At 50.2% G+C, this 18,059-nt stretch overlaps 1 long non-coding RNA gene across 1 annotated transcript; it reads right to left on the bottom strand.

Annotated features, from left to right (window-relative positions):
- Positions 1-5,632: 5,632 nt before the first annotated feature.
- On the bottom strand, positions 5,633-8,261 carry LOC125918560 (uncharacterized). The gene is made up of 3 exons (XR_007456477.1): positions 8,042-8,261; positions 6,141-6,311; positions 5,633-5,763 (listed from the first exon to the last, which is right to left on the bottom strand). It is a non-coding gene; the product is annotated as an uncharacterized LOC125918560 (long non-coding RNA).
- Positions 8,262-18,059: the final 9,798 nt, after the last annotated feature.

The raw sequence follows: 18,059 nt of genomic DNA, 5'->3' as shown, positions 1-18,059 counted from the left end.
CCAGGTGGCTAGTTTAAACGTCTACAAACCCCAAACGTCCTTTCACACAGCCTGCTGCCTTTCCCCGCTTCCCATCTGCAAGCCGTCTGATGTTGATTTTCCTCCATGCCGTCAGAGCGCCCTCTTTTTCTTCAAGGTCAGTAGATGATTGAGCTGCCCTTGCGAATCACGCACTCGGTCCAGGCTGGCCCCCGCAGAGTGGACGCTGCCTCTTTCCAGGTGTAGGTGACAGGACTCAGTCACCGAGGCGGGAACGATGAGTTCGAATCCCTCCCTCGAGCATCTGCCTAGCCGTGGGCTGGGCCGCAGCTGTGAGTCTGCTCGGTCTCAGGTGCCCCTGCAAGTATTGAGCACGAGGCTTGTGCCCGCGTCCCCTGTGCAGTCCCCGGCGCTAAGAGGCGGCAGGAAGTGAAACCCCAGTCCGGTTTTCTCCAAATGGCTCACTCCGGGGCACGCTGCTGCTTTTGTCCCAAGTCCTTGGATGGAACCTTTCTGAGCCATCGTTCCGTTTCAGGATTCTTCTTCATGCCATCCATCTCTGTGAACAGTCCCTGGGAGACATCCTTTCGGGACACCTCAGGAGCATATAAAACGCACCAGAGCCTGAAAGCCTGGCGCTCTTCTGGCATCCGCCACCGGCTGGGTGGCCTCGGCCAAGACGCCGCACTCCTCTGCGGTGAAAACACCTGTCCCCCGGATGCCTAACGTAGGTGTGCAGCACTCGGGGGCTAACGCACGGACAGACACCCTGGGCGCGTGGGACTGTGCCCCTGCCCCACGCTGCTGAGGCCTCTCCACCTCCCTCAGCTTCGGCTCGTACCGGTGGGGCCCATAAGGGCCAAGGTGGGGACTCGTTGGGACCACAAAGCACGTCTGCCTCCCGCCTCACCGCGGGGCGCACACCGCCAAGATAAGGCTCATCTGTGCTTAACGGTCAGTCAAGTTTTTACCATCTGGGAGCTCTTTTCTCATGAAGACGACAGGTGTCCCGGGCGGACCAACGCCACTAAGATGATGACGTTACTAGGCGCTGGGTGAACTCACCGGCGGCCGCCTTGTTAGGACACGGCAGCTCGGGAGCACGGAGTTCAGTGTCCGCACGCAACACTGTCATCCCGAAGGCTCGCGTTCACGGCGGTCCCGGGATGGGGAGAACGTCGGCGCAAAGCAGCCTCAGAACAGCGGCCACAGGACACATGCAGCGATAATTGTCAGCGTGCCCCCATCACCAACAGTGCTCGTCTCTACAAAAAGAACAGGAGGGCACGGCTCAGGTCATGACCTCACGGTTCGTGGGTTCGAGTCCCGCGGCGGGCTCTGTGCTGAGAACTCGGAGCCTGGAGCCTGCTTCGGGTTCTGCGTCTCCCTCTCTCTCTGTCCCTCCCTTGCTCGTGCTCTGTCTCTCTGTCTCTCTCTGTCTCAAAAATGAGTAAACATTAAAAAAATGAACAGGAGGGTCATTACCTTGGTGAAATGTCCCTTTTGCATTCTGGACGCGTCCCTTCCCGGCTCAGTGGCCCACAGTGGCTGCCCATCCTTCCATCCCATTCCTCCAAGTGCAATAAAAGGAGTGACAGGACGAGTCCAGCGGCCTTGGGGACAAGTCTCTGAACAGGCCGTAGGTTACAAGAAGGAATCCATCAGAGCTGCAGTCGATGACCAGCTCTGGGAGTTGTGAAGTCACTTAAACCCTGGGAGCCTCCACCTGTGATGTCTAAACTGGGGGACGTGGGACGTGTGCCTCTCGGAACCCGGGAGCCCAGAATGGCTCCCAGACAGACGTGGGAGGGGACAAGTTCACTTCCCGGCCGGCACTCAACACCCAGAGAGCCTTTTCTGCTTCAGTTCCTGGCTCGGTCCTGAGCGGTAACATCGTGTACATAGGGACCAGAACAACTTGGGTGTTTGTGAGGCTCGGGGGGGGCCGGTGGGTGGATGTCCCCTCATCAAGAGGCAGCAATCTCTGCAGGACAGCGGAGGAAGCGACGGTGACTCAGTTTTCCCGGGCTTGCACCCCACGGACCGCCCGTGACTCAGAACTTGGGCACCTGGGGTGAGGCAGTCGAGCGAGAGTCTGCACTTTCCCGCCCATCCTTTCTGTGCTGGGAAAATCTGTCAAGCCTGACACACTTCACCGGACTTAATCTCCTAGGCATGTGCACACAGAGGAGCTGCACCCTTAACCTGACAGACAGAGGCCCGGGCGAGACTCCCCGAAGAAATGTGAGGTGTGCCCTTGAAAAACTGGCTCGTCGGCCATAACTTATCCCGTGGGAGGCTGCGTGGAGTCCCAGCGTGCGGTGGGGCTGGGCACCGAGTCTGAGTCCTGCCTAGCACATCTGCTCCAGCCGGCTGTGGCCAAGTCACCCGACCTCTCTGAGCCTTTGGGACAATAGCTGTCTAAAAAGGACTGTGTCTTCTTCTCAAACCTTCATGGGGACAACAAAACAAAACAACAAAAAACCTAACGGGGATCATATAAAATACGTATTTGGCAAATACGGATTCCAGTCTGTCCAAATGTAGGGAATTTACTTTTCTGGGGGTACAGAAAGGGATGGCCAGGGGACCGCCGTGGAGGACAGCGTCCGTCAGGTGCCACACTGTCGTAGATTCGGTGTTGTCAGGTGCAGAAGTGACAGGGACCGTGCTTTCGCCTTGCTGAGGACTATTGGCCAGAATAATTTATTCTCAGAATAATTATTTTTGGGGTAATTTTATATTAGCTTAAGTAGTATTCTCTAATGTTATTTTATCCCGCAGAGTTAATCCAATAAAGAAACTATGATCCTCATTTTCAAGACAGCTTATGACGTGCCTACGGATTCTCAGGCTGCAATCTATCCGGCTGCCACACACACATGCCTTGGCTAAGTCCTGAGTGACAGAACGTTTGCTTCAAGTACTCCCCATTAAAAACAATAAAATCTGCAAACAAATGTAAAGGAGTATTGCGTAAACTCTCCTAGGCTTAATAAGTAACGAATGCTTCTTAAACTATGTTGACATGGTAACATTTTACACAGCACCGTTCACAACATAAAAGCCTGGGTTTGCAAATTTCTCCTCATTTGAAATCTACCTACTGGTCGTGACCTCAATGGAAAGAAAAACAAACCTGTCAGCCCCAACCAGCAGGTCGCTGGGAAGGTTATATACAAGTCCAGGGATGAGCTCTCCAAATGTTTCCCAAGAACCAAGGCTGGAGCATGGTGTTACCTCGTAAGGAATTCGAGCTTAATTATTAGCATTAAAGAGAATTCTGAAGGCTGGTAACAATGGTCCGTTCCCTTTTTTTCCCCAAAGTGCGAAAAATCATACACATCTGGCCTTCTAATGTTTTGGGGGGAGGGGTACGGATCAAAAGCTAGACTCCCAAGGATGTGCAAAAAGTTGTGTGTGTGTGGGTGTGTGTGTATGTCCTGTTTTCTAACTGGGGAATTCGGCAAATCAAAAGCAAAAATCCAAGGGGTGAAAGGCGTGCACAGCTGGAGCAGAAACCTTGCGCAGATCACCTTGGCTTGCAATCTTTTGTGCAGCCCATTTGGTCTTTAACAAATTAAATAATATTTAATACATACGAATAACTTATCTTCTGCCTAGCCTGCCTTTCCGCAGTTGATGACGGTTTTATCTCAATTTACTTTGTTAGAAAGCCCCGAATGTGTAGTCCAGAAAGAAAACCAAAGGTCAGGGTCATAGGACTTTCTCTGCTTTCCCAAACATCCAGGAGAGAAGGTCAAGCTGAGCACAGGTAGGTCGGGTCTGGCGGAGCATCCCAGAGCAGGAGAAATGCCTTTCCAGTGTTTCACGTGCAGAGCAGGGGAATGCGGTGTTTTTACTATTTTGTTTTATTGTTTTCCAAGTCAAATCTAAATCAGGAGACAGAAACCAAGATGACTCGCGAGCTCTTGAAAAAAGGCAAGGCTCTTACAGAATCGCATGTTTTCGTGCAGCTTGTGCGGGGGGGGGGGGGGGGGGAATTTGAGGAAGGATCCGTAATTTTTATTTGCAGACTTTCGGTTCTGCTCTAACTTGGTGGAAAACATTGGTTCCCTCTTTCATTTCCTGTGTCGAGGGCCCCACGAGAGAACAGCCTCTCGCATCTCTGCGTGCCCACCTCTGCCCTCCGTCCGGATGGAGGATTCTAATCTGTTCTGAGGAGCCCTCTCCAAGGTAGAGGCGAGCTTCGCACAGTGTAGCCCTTGCAGAGAGCGCCATGATCATCCATCCCCGTGCCCGCGCACGTAGCCCAGAACTTGGCACCAAATGCAGAAGTCATGGACGGGGGAAGATGCCATTTCAACTGTGCATGGAACTGTGGTTTTGAACCAGTGTAAAAATCAGAAGACTCAGGGGGAACTTGAAAGTCACCCAAGGCCTTTGGCTCAGAGATTAAAACTTGAGGCCAGAGCAATCATCGCCAGCCTTCAGTGTTCTCCTTAATGCTAATAATAATTTAGCCCCAATTCCTTAGTTAAGTGTGAAAGTGTTTCAGAAGAAAGGTGTCCTGGGCACAGAGGTGGCGGGTAGGAATCTTGCCGGCCTCCCTTGCCTGAGCTGGACACACTCCCTTGAGCCCTCGTCATGACTAGCCACGTCCCCTGGCCGTGCACGTGTCAAAAGTGTGAGAGGACATTTGTGGCCACTCAGGGGCATTCTGAGAATTATCTAGAACATACTCGTTGTCTCAATTATGGATAAGGACCAGGAGAAAAAAAATCATGAAATGTTAGCTCTGTCATCTGGCCACAGAGCCTTGCCCTGCCTGATATTTGCATCTCAAAACCATGTCCAGGCTGCAGGGTGCATCCTGGGTCTGATGCCTGGGGAACGAGCCAGGGGAGGGCATGGGCCCCGGCACCCAGGGGACTGCGCAGCAACCCAGCGCCCGGACCTTCCCCACCTCGGATGGGTGGGGGTGCGATGCACACAGCATCTCAGCCCCAGAAAGAGTAGGGGCCCGGGGTGGGGGGCCGAAGGAGGAACAGGCTTGCATGGATTGTACCCGCTTCCTTCCAAGTCTCACCGGGAGGTTCTTGATGTCTTTGAGGCAATGTCCATGTCTGTGCTGCTCCGAGCCTGGAAGCTGGCTGTGTCGGGACCTGGGCTTGGGTCTTGGCCCTGGGCAAGGCATTTTGACCTCGCTTTTCATCCGGAAATAGTCGTACTTCTCTCGTAAATGAACCTCGGTTGCGATAATATAAATACGTCACGGAGGCCCCAGTGAGCACGGTTCGCTGTTTTAAGCACACGACACGGGCTGCAGGAGGCCTGACCTGGTGCCAGGCCCGGGTGGGGACAGGGAAGGCCTCCTGGAATGGGACACCATTTTGTTGCCTAAGTTCTGAGAAGAGATTCTCGGGATGAGTTATTACTGTGCTTTTTAGAGTCTCCACTTACTGCTAAGGATGAGAAACCACGAGCTTCAGAAGTGACTGTGAGGTTTTCCCCTCATTCCAAAATCAAACACAAGATTCAGGGGTGCAGGGACCCACCGTGCTCTCCTGTGGAACCCCTCGAGGACCTCAAACCATCGTTAATTAAGATTGTGTCAGTAAGGCCTTAAAACACACAAGGAACTTTCTGTCTGTCCCTCCCAGTGGCTGTAACAAACACCACAGACCGGGCAGCTTATCAACCACAGACATTTATTCCCCACGGTTCTGGAGGCTGGATGTCCAAGTTCAAGGCACTTGTACATTTGGTGTGTGGTGAGACCCCGCTTCCGGGTCCCCAGATGTCTTCTCGCTGGGTCTTCACCTGCGGGAGGGGCGAGGGGCCTCCCCGGGGTCTCTTTCATAAGGACGCTGATCCCATCATGGGGGCCGCACCCTCACGACCGAATGACCTCCCACAGACCCCACCTGCTGGCACCGTCGCCTTGGGGGTCAGGCGTTCAACACACAGGGGACACAACCTTCCGAACTCACGCGACGGCCCCGGCCTGGCCGTGCAGGGTGCCGCTAGGATCCGTTTGCTCTCGGGCACCCTTCCTCCCACCTCCCCGCACAAAAGCAGCTGCTTAGCCGGAGGAATGTGCGTGGATGTGTGTAACACAGGTGTGGTGGGCAAGACTTGGCCGCGGCCCCACAGCAGTCCTGAGCGCCCAGAAAGAGCCCGTGCAGGGAGGCGTTTACCTGCGAGGTGGAAGGACGCAGCGGAGACCGGTCCTGAGAGGACGCCTGGCTGTTCCTGTGCCTGAAGGCCAGCGGCTTCTCTCTCTCCATCTCAGCGTTCTTACCCGTCACGCTTTCCAGATGATTCCGTTTGCTCAAAGGTTCAGAGACCACGTGGGACAGCACCGTTGGCTGAAATAAAGAAAACAAACAGCTTCAGTAAAGGCCGGGCACCAGTGTTTCTTTTCCGTCCTCCTGGGGTGCTGGCTCAAAACCCGGCCTCCCCTCCGCATTTCTTGACTCCACTTCCCCCCGTGTGGGAGCTGATCTGCAGGGATAGAGGACGAGTGAGGGGGTCGGGGGCCGGCGCTTCTGGTCAGACCCAGAGACGGAGCGGGCTGCCCGGCCAGGCCTGCCCCTGTGACGGCAGAAAAACGCAGGGACGTATCCCTTTCCTGCGTGCAATGGGGCTACCTCCGAGCGGACACGGGGACACGGGGCTCCAGGGCCCCTGAGCGAGGACGCCTCGGATTTAGGTCCCTTTCAGCAAAACGATGTCCACCGGCCATGGGACAGACCCAGGCCCCCGGGAAGCACTTAACACTGGAAGACATTCCCTGTTTTCAGAGTGTATGTGACATTCTTTAATTCTCCACTCTTTGCTGGCGATGTCTGCTCGGCTGTAAGCAGGAACCTATGCAAGATGCTCCCTTACAAAACCTTGAGGTCGTAGCCGTCCTTCGTTATCTGCTTTTGAGTAAGCGGGACACTTTCTTCTCACACGTCCCTACTTCCCCAAACAGCACCAGCCCTTTATTATTATTGCTTTAAGTTTATTTGTGTATTTTAAAACAGACGGAGAGAGAGAGAGAGAGAGAGAGAGAGAGCACCGGCAGAGGAGGAACAGAGAGAGAGGGAGAAAAAGAATGCCAAACAGGTTCCACACTGTCAGCAGAGCCCGACGCGGGGCTCGAACCCACAAACCACGAGATCGTGACCTGAGCCGAAGTCAAGAGTCGGATGCTCCACTGGCTGACCGGTCAGGTGCCCCCGGCATCACATTTTAAATCCCAAATGCCAGAAGCCTGAAGGACTGTTGTTACAGAAGGAAATGGTGGTTGTCCGGGAACTGCAGATCCCCTGAGTTGTTGGCAATGGCCATGGGTGGAGGCCCTGTGGCTGCAGCCTAGGCCAGGGTTCCGTCCGTCCGTTTGTCCTTGTGTCTGTCTGCCTATCTAAAGAGCAGGACTTAGACATTATCCAGGTAAACAGAACCCGGGGAACTTCCATCACTAGGCTTTCCGAGGATCTTCAGGAGCTTAGCTGTACTGTTTAATTCGTGACCCTTCACGAAAGATATGTGTCCTTTCTGTTAAATTAGTGACCTCATCACACGGCTGTTGGTTTGGGGGCAACCCCAGGGGGAAGCTGTCCAAGGTCCTAAGGAAAATAAAACTTCACCCCACCCCTGAATGTTTCTACAGTGATGACTACAGATGAGCGACCCCATTGTGTGTGTAGTGTGGATGTCTCCTTTCCACATACCAGACAGGGACCACCACCACCCCCCCCCCCCCCGCATGTGAGAATTCAGACAGTGATGGTTGCCAACGGCCTGACTGAATCACCCAGCAGCCCAGGTGTCTGAGCTCACACAATGCTGTTGGGCAAATCTCAGTTGAGTCAGCCTCAGTGGGTCCCTCTCCAGACAGAAGGTGATGGGAAGGCTGGTGGTTCCTTTTCACCTGCGGGCAGGAAGGTAACATCTGACTCAACCGGCCAGGACGATTGGTTAGCTTCTGGGAGCATCCTTGCATGAATCACAGACAAGAAAGCTTGGCGAGGCCATTTTTAAATTTCGAATTCTACGAGAAAATAAGACTGTTCATACAAGCGAGTGCCCTGTCCTCAGAAACACTCACGAAGGCACTTGGGTTTCATGGAGAATGTGGGTTAGTGGTTGTTGGCTGGCTCACAGGCCGTCCTTCCTGAAGATCTCAGTCTGCTCGATGTGAAGTGGGTTCTTCCCCAAGATGAAGGATAATTTTCAGACCCTCTCCTGCCCCTCCAGGTGGAGTTCTATCCACAGATGCCACCTTTACTCACTTCGCGGCTGGGGACCAGGGCTAGAAAAAAATAACTCTAATCATGAATTTATTTGATTTTATTTCTTTATATTAACCAACTCCAAAGAGCCTACGTTGACGTATTACTTTTGTTAGTCACTCTGAATTTAAATTTGGGTACAAATTTAAATTGGGTTATTTGGGTACAAATAACTCAGGTACAATGCCCAAAACGGTACAATAATAGCAAGTATTTATTCAGGGTTTATTGTGCACAAGACACTAAGATGACTGTTTTATACCGTTTCACACTCTGGGAAACTCTGAAGTAGATGCTGTTTTTATCACACTGTTACGGACGGGGAAACTGAGGCTTAGAGAGGCTCTCACGGAGCTGGGACACTGACTGCATTGGTATGGTCTTTCTCTGCAAATCGGAAGGTCAGCTTTATATCACAGCATTGTCTTCCTCGTCATTTTTCAGGAAAAACAGAGGCACCTGAGTGGCTCAGTCGGTTGAGCGTCGGATTCTTGGTTTTGACTCAGGTCATGATCTCAAAGTTTGTGACTTTGAGCCCCGCATCAGGCTCTATGCTGGCAGTATGGAGGCTTCTTGGGATTCTCTCTCTCTCGCTCTCTCTCTCCCCTTGCCCTGTTCACGCTCTCTCTCTCTCTTTCTTTCTTTCAAAGTAAATAAACATTAATAGAAATTAAGGAAAAACAGCTTTTTAACTTAGTCAAGAAAATATTGCTTTATAAGATCTGACTTAACTCCAGAGCAGTGAGTGAGTTCATACAATGGTAAGATTCATTTAAGACCCTATGACTAGGGTTATAGATATGGATACAGATAGAGATAGAGATACATAGATATAGATAAACATTTCTTATATGCATGAAAGAATTCACGGATCACATACATAAATTTCAGACTCCCTTCACTGTGAATAGTTTAGACTGTTTTCTATGGACACTTCAGCCCAGATAATTCTCTGTCGTGGGGGGCTACCCCGGGCACTGTTCAGGTTCAGCCTCATCCCTGGCCCGGACTCACTAGATGCCAGTAGCACGCCACCCCCCGGGGTTGTGACAACCCGAATGTCTCCAGACGCTGTGCAGTGTCCCCCGGTGGGGGCAGCGAGACGGGCCCCCATCACCCCCCGCTGAGAACCACTGGTTTGAGCGGTGAGGACAGAGGCCCCATCTGAAACACAGAATGCGTTGGTGGCAAATATTCCGACAGTTGTTTGCACGGCAGGAGGAGACTGGACAGTCCTCTCTCCTTACATGCCACCGCCATGTAGCCCGGCACACGGCTCACCCCAGAAAGTTTTCTTTCCTCTGCTCCGAGACTGTGCAAGAGAGTCTTCAACTGCCCACTAGGCTCTCGGGACTCTGCCCACGAAGGCTGTAGTCTTTCCCGGGATCTGATCATGTTGCGTGACCCTTTGCCCTAAGTCTTCTTCTTCTTCTTCTTCTCTCTTAAGGTTTTTCTTCTTCTCTTAAAACAATACAAAACAACCCAAGAGCACCATTGTTGGCTTGCCCCTCACCCCTGGGCTGTTTTATGGGCTAACTTCTTCTTTCTTCAGAATACCTGGAAGAAAATCCTCACAAGAAATTGACTTTAAAACAGTTGGTTCTCTTGAGTCCTCAGAATGGTTTTTGTCATCCAGACCACCTGGTGGTGAGAACTTTTGCGTAAATGACACAAGTACCGTCTAAAAGTACCCTCTGGAGCATCTCACAGGACCCTTGCATTGTGGCTGCAGGTAGATGGTCCTGCATCAGGGCCACTGGGTACCAGGTGCTGAGATGATGATGCCTGGCCCAGGAGCTGCCCCATCCTTTCCGAGGCCCAGGGTGGTGGACAGGATTTTCTCCAAGAAACTAGTCCCCCTTTCGCTACAATTTTGTCTTCACCTGCAGCCCTGGTTCCCATATAATATCGATACATGGGGATTTCTCTCCCGAGTCCTGCCTTAAAGCCAGTTTTCTGGGTCACTTTCTGCCTCTTTCCAGTTGCATGTATGTCTCAGACCACAGTGAGGTATTCTTGAGAAAACTGGTCGATTCAAACCCCTGAAACCGAAACTTAGCCTAAGAGCTCTGGTTCTTAAACTGTTGTTGTCCATTGTATGGTTCAGAACGAGTTTCTATTCAGATCGAGGGTAAAAAGGTGAGATCAAATTCAAGAAGATGTAAGACTTATTTTTAAGAGATTTACATATTCTAAGATTTCTGAAATCTTTTACAAGGGAGACGAATCTTAAGGAAGACATTCTGTGTTATTTTTAACTGAGGTGAGAAACATTTCCTGATATTAGTTTCTTACAATGGAAAATAATTTTTTTACTGCTTATTTATTTTTGAGAGAGAGAGAGACAGAGACAGAGACTGAGTGTGAGCAGGGGAGGGACAGAAAGACAGAGAGAGAGAGAGAGAGAGAGAGAGAGAGAGAGAGAGAGAATCTGAAGCAAGCTCCAGGCTCTGAGCTGTCAGCACAGAGCCTGATGCGAAGCTTGAACCCACGAGCCGTGAGATCGTGACCTGAGCCAAAGTCGGATGCTCAACCAACTGAGCCACCCAGGCGCCCCTGGAAAATACTATTTTTTTTATGAAAAAGACTTATGTGAAGGAATTTAATGAAAAAAAGCATATTCTAAAATAACGCCTAAAATTGTCTTACCCTGCACCAAATTTATTATTGATTAATAGAAATCAGGGAATATCGGGACTGGAATATACTACAACGGAGAAATTTGTCCTCGTACAAGAAAATCAATAGTTATCAGTCGTCTTCCTCCACAATAGCTGATTACTATTATCTTTTCAAGCTCTCCCACTCAAAACCATTTTAAATATTATACGACTCACAGTACCTATTTTCCTTAGTCCCCTACACGGTGTTAACTCAGTTAAATATGGTATTTGCAGTCCTAAAACAGACCTGATAAAGCACTTGGCCCCCAGCTTAGTTTCGATGTAAGACTCGTGCAGGGTTTTCTTATAAAATCGAGCAATGTGACATCACATTCTTTGCTCCAATATGGCCTGATAACACTGATTTGTGTCCCCAGTTTTCTCCGTGTGAATGAAAACCCACAGAAATGCTTGAAACAGCATTGGATTCCGTGAGCTTCTTATCTGAAAGCTTTGCAGCCTGGCTATTATGACTTATCTCAGATATCGAAAGGAACCCAGCTCCAGGAAGTAAACTTCAGCCGAGCAGCATAACAAACCAGGCCAGCCTGTGCCCCAGTCACCCTCTCCTTCCGGGTCAAGGTTCCCACAACACTGGATTCCAACCAGAGGCCTCAGTTTCACCCCTGGGTGGTGGGAGTTGGTCCCCGTGTGTGTGTGTCTGTGTGTGTGTGTGTGTGTGTGTGTGTGTGAGAGAGAGAGACAGAGAGAGAGAAAGAGAGAGAGAGAGAGAGAGAGAGAGAGAAGTATGTTTTCTTTATCAGAAACCATTGCCTCTATGGGATTGTGATTTCTATAGGTACCTGCAGCCTGAGCTAAGTTTGAGGCAGAGAAAATAACAGACGCACAGAAAGCTTTCTCTCTCATGTTTAGGGATAAAGACTTTGTCTAGCTGTGTCAATTCAACCACCCATGTTTTTTTTTTTTCTCTCTCTCTCTCTCTCTTTCTCTCCACCCATACCCTCCTTTTAATATCTTGCTACAAGGATTGGACATTCACTGTATGTTTAGGTTAACTACTCTATTTCACGTAGCTGAGAATTTAAAGTATCTTAATAGGAATGTGAGTGAAGCAATCCACTCGCAGCTTGAGAACTCCCTATTTAATTTTTCAATCCTAACACAGACAGACAGAAGGGGAGATAGGCGGTCAGATGTATTGATACAGAAGCATAATAATGTGACCGAAAATTAGCCCGAAAGAAGCCAAAGAAACAGTAGCAAAAATAGAAAAGAAACATTGAGCTTGAACTCCCCTTTTAGAACTACTTCTCCTGTATTAATCATACCAAGTTCTCAGCATACAGACATTAGTCAAATATTCCTTAAAAATTCAAGCCCAGGGGCACCTGAATGGTTCAGCCCGTTGAGCGTCCGACTTCGGCTCAGGCCATGATCTCGTGGTCCGTGAGTTCGAGCCCCACGCCGGGCTCTGTGCTGACAGCTCAGAGCCTGGAGCCTGCTTCGGATTCTGTGTCTCCCTCTCTGTCTGCCCCTTCCCTGCCTGTGCTCTGTCTCTCTCACAAAAATAAATTAACATTAAAAAAGAAGAAGGAGAAGAAGAAGAAGAAGAAGAAGAAGAAGAAGAGAGTCTGAAAAAAAAATTGAAGCCCAAACACACAAAGAAATTTTAGTTCCTTTGTTAAATATCAGCTATCAAAAAAGTAACTTGGAGAGAGCTGTTTTCAGTCCTTGGACAAGGGCCAAACAATCTATGATTTGCACTGGGGACAAAGAAAGGCCAGTCTTTCTGTTTCCTTCCGCACCATTCCATCGGTAGAGTCCCAAATTTCAAGACGGCTTGTGGCTGAGCCGGTCCCTTGGGGGGCCCCGACCCCATCTCGGGGCTGCCGGCTGGGCCGAGGGTCAGCTGTCAGCCCTAAGTGGGCCATTGGCTTTAATAGGCTCTCTGACGTCGCTGAGCCGCGGCGAAGAGGTGAGGTAACACAATTTTAGACTCAGTCTTAAGCCCAGAGGATGTGTCCAGTTGGCTACCACTTTATTTATATCCTTAAAACATCTTTACAAATCTAATTAATGGGAAATCAACTGTCACATCTGTCTTTTAGAAATCAAATCTCGGGTGTCTGGATTCAATTTAGTCGTGCGTTTCCTGATGGTTCAGGTTTTACTCGATGCGGCTCTCCGGCCGTCCACCGTGTTCCCCTGGCCCTGTCCACAAGCTCGGGAACAACTATTTTTAGAGCCAGGCGAGCCCCAGGGCGTCAGACGGTAAATTATTAGCTGTGACTTTAAAAATAGTCACGGAGCCACTTTGGGCACATTTCTTCCTCCCTAGCGTGTGGCCTTGAACGTACATCCTACCTGATGGGCAGTCCAATCCCCGCAAATCGAAGGAAACCAACCAGAAACGCTCCCCACAGCTGCCGCGTCTGAGCCGGTCTGAGCCGTAAACTCCTCTCTGGGTCTTCCTGGGGCCTCACAGTGTTTAGCAAACAGACACTCTGGGCAGGGGAGGAGGCCGCATGCCTCTGACAGGTTCTTTATTCTGTAGGAACACACAGCGGCGGGCAGCCGGCCCGCCGTCAGCAAGGGCTCGCTCTGGACTGTTTTCTACGTTGTACTCGTTGGTCCGTATTTGTTTCCATAAGGTGATGTCAGCTGAGGACAGAGCATTAGCTCCTGGAACCAGCCTGTGCATTCTGTATCTCGGCTAACACTTCTGCTGCCAGCTGTTGCCTCCTATCTTCCGTGAGTCGTCGACCGTCAAAATCGTATCGTTCAGGGGCACCGGGGCGGCTCTGTTGGTTGAGCGTCCGACTTCGGCTCAGGTCAGGATGTCGCGGTTCGTGGGTTCGAGCCCCGCATCGGGCTCTGTGCTGACAGCTCGGAGCCTGGAGCCTGCTTCCGATTCTGTGTCTCCCTCTCTGTCTGCCCCTCCCCTGCTCACGCTCTGTCATGCTCTCTCTCTCTCTCTCAATAATAAACAAACATTTTAAACAATTAAAAAATAATAACTTTTAAAAATGGGGAGGATTCCATAGTCACCATACCATCTCGTCTTCTCCCTTAAAAAAGAAAAGAGCGTTATTCCAGATTCCTCGTTTTACACCCAGGAAACTGAGGCCGGGAGCAGGGATGTGACCAGGAGCGCATTGTGGGGCATCTCATGGCGCCTGAGGCCTCCTGCCTCGCCAGCGATCCCCCGATCCCCCAGATGCGGCTGCGACACAGAAGCTGTCACTCATCAGAGTGTCCCTTCCAGAGGAATTGTTGGGGAAGGAAAGGAGAAGAGACAGTGCGCGAAAGGTGGGGAATTCAGATCGCCCGTGATGGCGTGTCACATACTCCTGCAGGGTCACAAATCCTGTCTGCACTTACGCCCGAGGCAGAGGCCAGCATCCTACTCATTTCAGAAAAGGAAGAAAAGAGAGTATTAGTCAGAAGCTTCCATTTGGGTACGCTTTTTATTTTTTTCCGGGGGAGCGCTGGGGGGATGGGTAGAGGAAACCCTTTCATTCCAGATTTAAAAAAGGAAGGCGTCCCAGAAGTGACAGGTGAGAATATCGTCCACCACTGTTTGTTCAGCTTTCGCCAAGTTAGAGGTCAACCTCCAGTTGTCGATGGGGGAAAAGTCTAGTGAACAAAATATCCTTATCGTTAAATATTATCTTGCAAAAATATTTACTGGGGGGTAAACGTAGAACATTGTGCTGATAATGAGACGTACAAAATTCGAAACTGTGGCCAATCCCACGAAACAATACCCAGGAAGAGGCCTTGTTTCCATCAGCCCCGGTGGGCCCGAGCCGGTATTTAGAAGTTTGCCTGCGGCTCTGGTCCTTGTCGTGAGCTTCCGGCTTCAGGGGCCACCATGCTTCTTGGCCAAATGGATTATTTTTTATTACTCTCCCAGGGTGAAGGTAAAAAAGCTTTTAGTTTACATAATAACCTAAGCGTCACTCCTGAAAATCAAACTGGGTTAAAGCCGTATTCCTGTTTGGGAGAACATTCTCACTCCCCCCATGTTTGTTCATCTCATTTCCTGAAAGCCTGGGTGTATCCCAGACCCTTCGTTCCCGGTGAGGAGGACAGTGAAAACAGACGCGTGCAGCAAGGATCAGGACAACTCGGGGTGGAGGATGAAGTAACCTCTGTGCGCCCCAGGAGCTCAGAAGCAGCAGTCTGGATGGATTCCCCGCTTGCACACGGCCCGCCCGAGCGTCGTATCCAGGGGCCTGGGGTCACCATCCCGCCTGGTGCTGTGGACGCATCCTGTGCTCAGTCCTTCGTGCCCAGATTGCTGCCGTGGCCTCCTGGCTGAGTCTGTGTCCCGGTTCGTTCCGCCCACCTGCACCTGCTGAGCCTCCCCAGACCCGCCCTCCTCCAGGGAAGCTGGTCTCCAGGACACCCTCTCTGAAAGAGGACTTCAGCTGCCTCCACTTTGGCCACAGACTGTCTAGTTGGGGTCTTTCCAGCTGGTCCCTGGGCTCAGAAGGAAGATACTGTAGGCAAAGCAGCCCCTGATGGAACTAAAGTGCCCGCTCACGCGGCAAGGACTGTCCCCAGCCAGTAAGATCCCGCCCGTGACTGACCCCAAGACAGCCGTCTGTTTGACCTTCACTGTCCACCAGCAGGTGGCCACCCACCTTTGCCCCACATTTTCCGTATGTAAACCTGGAAGTGTGTGCAGTACCTTGGAGATAGTCAAAAATATTTAAACACCTCTAGTTTACACAATGAAATGCAGAGGCATCGGGGGTTGCGGGGGGGGGGGGGGGGGGGGGGGGGGGGGGGAAGCTCTGGCTGCCAAGAAGTCGCCAATGGCACCTTCCGGGAAGACATGCTGTGCAAGGTGCGTTTGAGCCTTTGACAATGTGTTTGGACAGTGTAGTCTAGGTGGGTAGATAATAGAATGAGAAACAGAGGTTTAAAGCATCCATCAATGCAAATTTTACAGCCATTACTGAACTTTAAAACGTATTTATTTTGAAGGCAGAGAAACTCAGGCTCACGTGGTTGAATGATTTCCCTAAACATCTAGGCAGCTGAGTTAGAAGCAGGACCCAAGCATCCAGGTCCCATCCAGGGCTGTGCCCCAAGCCCCCAGGCCTCTGCATTTTATCTTGTAAACTATAGATGTTTACATATTTTTGACTAGCTATAAGATACATACTTATTTTCATATCAGTGAAAAAAATAAAAGGAAAAAAACAGAAAACAACTCACCATGCGGTGTTAACCATATTCACAGATCCTACCAGGCTTTCCATTGTTTTCCCCCTTACCTGGTTTTACCACACAATCTTATTTTGCTTACTGTTTGGAACCTGACTCTTTCTTATAAAAGATCATGAATACCCTTTCAATTCAATGCGTCAGACTCTACAAGACCATGTATCCAAAATCCCTCGGAATTTCCTAAGGGATCAGAGCAATCAAGGTGCCTTTTGTTAGGTTAATGAAGTGACTTTCGGACCCCTTCAGAGGTTGGGGCTGGTTGCCAGGGGAACGGACCAGGTGATTGGAACTTTCAGTCCCACCCCCTCAGACCTCGGTGGAGGTTGAATCCATCACCAAGGTCGATGATGTAATCAAGCATGCCAAGGTAATGAGGCCTCCATAAAACACCAAAGGAAGGGCTTCGGAGAGCTTCCAGGTTGGTGAACACGTGGAGATTGGGGGCGAGACAGGTCCCCTGAAAAGGATGTGAGTTCCATGTGCTCTGGCCATACCTCATCCCACACGTTTCTTCCATCTGGCCCGTTCCCTAGCTGTATCCTTTCAGGATAAGCCGGCGATCTGGTAAGCGAAACGTTTCTTTGGGCTTGTGAGCCACTATCGAATTAAATGAACCCAAGGAGGGGGTCATGGGAGCCTCCGGTCCACAGTCCCGTCGGTCAGAAGCACAGGTGACAACCTGGACCTTTGACCAGCGTCTGAAGTGTGTGTGTCGGGCAGATAAATCTAGTGTATTTTATTTTCTTTTTTCTTTTTAAAAAACAATTTTTTTTAAACGTTTATTTATTTTTGAGACAGAGGGAGACAGAGCATGAACGGGGGAGGGTCAGAGAGAGAGGGAGACACAGAATCTGAAACAGGCTCCAGGCTCTGAGCTGTCAGCACAGAGCCTGACGCGGGGCTCGAACTCACGGACCGAGAGATCGTGACCTGAGCCGAAGTCGGCCGCCCAACCGACTGAGCCACCCAGGCGCCCCTGTATTTTATAGTCTCTGTGTTGATGGGTATTTATACTGTTTCCAACTTCATTATGCTTTCAAGGTAAACATTTCCCTCACAGTTTTATATTGGTGTTCCTTCCGCTTGTGAGTGAATTCCTGAGACGTGGGTACACGGCTGAGAGCGGTAGAGCTGTAATATTTATTTCATAGGCTGGTTTCCGAGTCTAACAGACTTTTAAGCAAAAGTCTGCTGTGGCACGCTTTTGAGTTTGATATTAAGGTCTTACTTCATTACATATTGTATATTATATAATATTATGTTATATAATAGTTTAATACTTATGTATTCTTGTACGTTAGATGCGTGTCTTTTTGCCCAGTGTTCCCTCTGTTTCATGGGGACGGGACGAAAAGAAGCACCTTCTGAGGGTGGAAGGGGGTGGTCTTCTTTTCTGTCACGCCCATCACCTGTTTGAGAATGCAGCTAAAGTAAAAAGCAGGAAGAAAACCACAGGCCCAAAATGGAGTCACTCGTGCTAGCTCAAGTAACCAGACTGGGCCTTTCTGCCCACTCTAACTGCAGTTTCAACCTCCTCCAGGAATGTAGACCTAACTGGCCACCTGGGAACTTGGCCGTCTGTACCTTGAGGTACTCTGTCGTCGTCTGGGCCCTCACCATCCTCCCCAACCCCCACCAAAGGAGGATGAGGTCACTGGCACTGTAGACCTCCTGCCTCTCCCCCTCGCCGAAACCTTACTTTTCTTTGGCTAATAGTAACTTCTTGCCCCACCCTCTTTCCTATGAAAAACTTGAGTTTTATGCACCTCTTCTGCTCGCTAGCTGGGAGGCTGCCCTATTCACGACTCACTTCATAAAGCGAACCACATCTTCAAATGAATTTTTGTTCTTAACAGTGACAAGATTGTTATGAGAAATGAAGGATTTGGGAAAATGATTTAACTCTGAAGATTAAGAACATTGCAGTTCATGGAGTCCCCAATTAACAGAGATTATTGGTTCTAATGAG

Source organism: Panthera uncia, chromosome B4 (genome assembly GCF_023721935.1).
Source record: "Panthera uncia isolate 11264 chromosome B4, Puncia_PCG_1.0, whole genome shotgun sequence".
Taxonomy (NCBI): Eukaryota; Metazoa; Chordata; class Mammalia; order Carnivora; family Felidae; genus Panthera; species Panthera uncia.
This window is presented reverse-complemented; position numbering and strand designations above follow the sequence as displayed.